Here is a 5,414-nt window from a genome sequence, read left to right as displayed (position 1 = left end):
CTCTATGTTGAGTCGCGCCCTCTCATGGATTTTCTTCACAAATTCTGCCTTCTTCTCGCCATCTAAATTCAAATGCTCAGAAACAGGTAAAGGTGATAAATCCAAAGGAGTTAGAGGATTAAAACCATAAACAATTTCAAATGGTGAAAATTTAGTAGCAGAATGCATTGAACGATTATAAGAAAACTCAACATGTGGCAAACAATCTTCCCAAGTCTTAATGTTTTTACTTATGATAGCCCTCAACAAGGTGGATAGGGTCCTATTAACTACTTCTGTTTGACCATCGGTTTGAGGGTGACAAGTAGTAGAAAATAATAGTTTTGTCCCAAGTTTTCCCCACAATGTTTTCCAAAAATAGCTTAAGAACTTGGCATCCCTATCTGATACAATTGTTCTAGGCATACCATGTAATCACACAATCTCCCTAAAGAACAAATCTGCAACGTTAGAGGCATCATCAGTTTTATGACAAGGAATAAAATGAGCCATCTTAGAAAATCTGTCTACAACCACAAAGATTGAATCCCTCCCACGCTTACTTCTAGGTAAACCCAACACAAAATCCATTGAAATGTCAACCCATGGTGAACTAGGGATAGGTAGTGATGAGGACACCAAGACTCAAAATCCAAGTCAAGTTCCAGTCGATCCAAGTCAAGAGGGGAGGAATGATGAGGACACCAGTTTAGGAGCTTGATCAATATTTAGCTTCTTGTAATGAGTCTTTTTATTTTTAATCACCTTTTTTAGTCTTTGTTTATTTTGTGATAAGTCAAACATTTGACTTGTGTGAGTCCAATAGTCCTCTTGTCTTTAATTTCGGTTTTCACGAGGAAGACAAAAGGCTTGTCTTTAATTTCGGTTTTCATTAGGAAGACAAAGGGGCTGCCCTTAATTTTTCGGTTTCATTAGGAAGACCAAGGGTCTTGTTTTCATGTAATTTTCGTCCTTATAAGGACTGCCAAAAACAATGTGAAAGGGCGGATTATGTTGAATGAAATTGTGAGTTTATTTCTTCTTGAGTTCTTGAAGAGACTATCCGAACTTATCAAGGGTATCCCTTGTGGCGTTCAATCCGACTTATCAAACGGATTCCCATCCCCGTTTGTGGCGTCTTCCTCATACCAAGGTTCGTGCTTTGCTAAGCATAGGGTCGCGGTTTACCATTCCAAATTTCGTGTGTTCTTGGTGGCTGCCATATTTGGTGTCGGGTTTCATCACAGTGTTGGTGTGGTTCGTATCAGTTGGTATCAGAGCTTCGGATCATCCGGTTTGGCCTATCCTTTTTTTTTTCATTTGTGTTTTCTATTCAATTCGTTTTTCAATTCTGAAATCAAAAAAAAAAAAAAACAAAACAAAAATTATTCATCATCTAGTCGTGTTTGAGTTCTTTGTCCTTGTTTATTTTTTTCTTGTGAAATCCGAAACTACTATAGTTAATTTCCCTATTTCAATTGTTTCCTTGTTCAATCATTCCCTTATTTCCAAAGTTTCCATTATTTTTTTTTGTGAAATCCCTTGAAATCCGAAACTAGTCTACACAAAGTTTCAATTCCTTTGTAATCGTGAATTAGGGTCCTTTGTAATCCCCTATTTTGTTTTCTTTTCGTTTCTGAAATCATGAATTAGGGCTTTGAGTTTTTCTCTTGTTCTAATTGTGGAATCTGAATTGTCTTTGAGTTTCTCTTGCTGTTTTGTTTTGAAATCCGAATTTTGCCTTGGGTTTCTCTTGTTCTTGTTGTGAAATCCGAAATTGGAATTGACTTCTCTTGTTCTTATTATTGTGCAATCCGAATTTGGCCTTGAGTTTCTACTGTTTTATTGTGAAATCTGAATTGACAATGAGTTTCTCTTGTTTTTCATTGTGAAAATCCGAATTTGCATTGAGATTCTCTTGCTCTTTTGTGAAATCTGAGTTGTTGTCAAATCCAAGTAAGATTTTTTTTTTCTTGTGTCTTGTACCTGCATTTGAGGATCAAGAGGAAAAGAAAAGACAGAAAAGAAAGAAGAAGAAAAATTCCAAATGGGATCCGAACCTAAAAAAAAAAAAAAAAAAAAAAAAAAAGAGTCTGGAAACCCGTCTTAAAAAATTTTGTTCTATTCTTGTTCCCTATGGTCTAGAGGCCTTTTTGACCAAAACCCCACACAAGTGTTCCAAAAATCATCATTTTTTCGTCATTTTCACCAATTTTCGTCGGTGTTCGTTTGGTTTGTTTGGTTGGATTTGCTGCTTGAATACTCCATATTACCGTTGGATTAGTTTTAAAAGAACTTAAAGAAGAATACGAGTGGAAAAAGGCAGAGGTGTGAGCCTATTTGAGGGTAAAAGCCATTGGTGAAACACGAGGGGATTTGAGTGAAAATATTATTTGAGCGAAACAGGTGAGGGAGTGTGGTGAGGTCTTTTCTCCATATTATTCTAACCTTATTTTGCAGATTTCCATCATGGCACAAAATCCAGAGAAAAATGCAAGCAATGATATTCCACCACTTGAAGTTCCGAATCTGCAAATGCAAGCACTAATAGGGGAGATGCGAAGGATGATGAGGGCGGAGTGTGAGCAAATACATGAGAGGTTGGATAGGGTAGAAGAAGGAACACAAAGGAGGCCACAGAGGAATAGGGTGTACCAAAGGGAGGATGAAAATGAAAGGGATTTGGAAGGGTTAGTTTCTGATGAAGAGTTTGATAGGATGTCGGCGGGTAACCATAGGAGGTATGGTCGGGATAGAGAAGCTAGGAACCAGGTAGATGATTATTTAGGAAATATCAAGATGAGAATTCCAGCATTTCAGGGGAAGAGCGATCCTGAGGCATACCTTGAGTGGGAAAAGAAGATGGAGTTGGTTTTCGATTGTCACAACTACTCTGACATGAAGAAGGTAAAACTAGCTGTCATTGAATTTACTGATTATGCTATTGTTTGGTGGGATCAGTTGTGCATCAATAGGAGGCGAAATGGAGATCGTGCCATTCGCACTTGGGAGGCTATGAAGAGGGTGATGAGGCGACGGTTTGTACCACCTCATTATTATCGAGATCTCTACCTTAAGTTGCAGGGTCTTCGTCAGGGCTACAGAAGTGTTGATGAGTATTACAAGGAGATGGAGATGGCTATGATTAGAGCCAATGTTGAAGAGGATCGGGAGGCAACCATGGCAAGGTTTTTGAATGGGTTGAACCGAGAGATTGCTGACCCAATCGAACTACACCATTATGTGGAATTGGAGGATTTGGTGCATATGGCAATCAAAGTTGAGAAGCAGCTCAAGAGGGGTAGTACAAGTTCAAAGCCAAGACTGAGCCCACACAATTCAAGTGCAACACCTTGGCTGTCGAACTATCCAAAGAAGGAAGAAGACCAACCTACTTCATCCTTTACACCAAAACCAGCCACAACAGCCACGAACCCTCAAGGTAAAACAGCCCCTACTTCGTCCCGTTCTAGTGAGATAAAGTGTTTCAAATGTCAGGGGCGAGGACACATAGCTAGCCAATGCCCAAACATGCGAGTTATGGTAATTCGGGATAATGGGGAGATAGATTCTGAAGAGGAAGATGATCTTGATGATATGCCACCATTGGAGGACGCTTCTATGGGTGGTGAGGAGTTTGGGGAAGAATCTGGTGAGATGCTTGCACTAGTCACACGACGAGCCTTAAATTTGCAAGCAAAAGAAGAGGAAGAAGAGGTGCAGCGGGAGAACATCTTTCACACTCGTTGTCATGTGAAAGACAAGGTATGCAGTGTTATTATTGATGGTGGTAGTTGCACTAACGTTGCTAGTTCTTCCATGGTTGAAAAGCTGGGGCTCCCAACGCTTAAACATCCTTGTCCATACAAGTTGCAGTGGTTGAATGATAGCGGCGAAGTGAGGGTTACAAAACAGGTGCTGGTATCATTTCGAATTGGCAAGTATGAGGATGAGGTATTGTGCGATGTGGTTCCCATGCAACCTGGACACCTCCTTCTAGGAAGGCCTTGGCTATTTGATCGGCGAGTCCAGCATGATGGCTTCACCAACAAGTACTCATTCACGTTCCATCAACGAACAATCACTCTAGCTCCATTGACGCCAAAGCAAGTATATGAAGACCAAGTGAGGTTGCAAAAATTGAGTGAGCAAAAGCAGGAGAGTGAAAAGATGAATGAGAGTGAGAAAAAAGAGAGACAAAGAGAGAAAAGGTTCGAATCAAGTGAGAGAGAAAAGAAAGAGAAGAGTTCGATTAATGAGGGAAAATTCGAGAGAAAACAAAGTAATTTTTATGCAAAAAAAAGTGAGGTTAAGGAGGCTCTTTTAAACACTAACCAACTTGATGCTAACAAGGGTCGTCACAAGCAGGTTTTTGATCCTGGTGATTGGGTATGGTTACACATGAGGAAAGAGCGATTCCCAGCACAAAGACGTTCCAAATTGCTACCAAGAGGAGATGGGCCGTTTCAAGTGCTAGAAAGGATCAATGAAAGTGCCTACAGACTCGATTTACCAGGTGAGTATACTGTTAGCGCTACTTTTAATGTTTCTGATTTGAGTCCTTTTGATGCAGGTGACGATTTGAGGTCAAATCTTTCTCAAGAGGGGGGGAATGATGAGGACACCAAGACTCAAAATCCAAGTCAAGTTCCAGTCGATCCAAGTCAAGAGGGGAGGAATGATGAGGACACCAGTTTAGGAGCTTGATCAATATTTAGCTTCTTGTAATGAGTCTTTTTATTTTTAATCACCTTTTTTAGTCTTTGTTTATTTTGTGATAAGTCAAACATTTGACTTGTGTGAGTCCAATAGTCCTCTTTTCTTTAATTTCGGTTTTCATGAGGAAGACAAAAGGCTTGTCTTTAATTTCGGTTTTCATTAGGAAGACAAAGGGGCTGCCCTTAATTTTTCGGTTTCATTAGGAAGACCAAGGGTCTTGTTTTCATGTAATTTTCGTCCTTATAAGGACTGCCAAAAACAATGTGAAAGGGCGGATTATGTTGAATGAAATTGTGAGTTTATTTCTTCTTGAGTTCTTGAAGAGACTATCCGAACTTATCAAAGGTATCCCTTGTGGCGTTCAATCCGACTTATCAAACGGATTCCCATCCCCGTTTGTGGCGTCTTCCTCATACCAAGGTTCGTGCTTTGCTAAGCATAGGGTCGCGGTTTACCATTCCAAATTTCGTGTGTTCTTGGTGGCTGCCATATTTGGTGTCGGGTTTCATCACAGTGTTGGTGTGGTTCGTATTAGGTAGGGGTGTGTAAAGGCCATTTGGCTGAACTCTTGATTTAGCTTGCCTACAAGTGCACACCTACCACAAATTCGCTCAACATCTCGTTTCATGTGGGGCCAAAAGAAGTGCTCTTGCAACATAGCTAGGGTCTTAGCAACTCCAAAATGTCCCATCAAACCTCCCCCGTGGGACTCTCTA

This window comes from Humulus lupulus, chromosome 4, assembly GCF_963169125.1.
Source record: "Humulus lupulus chromosome 4, drHumLupu1.1, whole genome shotgun sequence".
Lineage (NCBI taxonomy): Eukaryota > Viridiplantae > Streptophyta > Magnoliopsida > Rosales > Cannabaceae > Humulus > Humulus lupulus.
The sequence above is the reverse complement of the archived record's forward strand: the minus strand, read 5'-3'. Positions refer to the sequence as shown.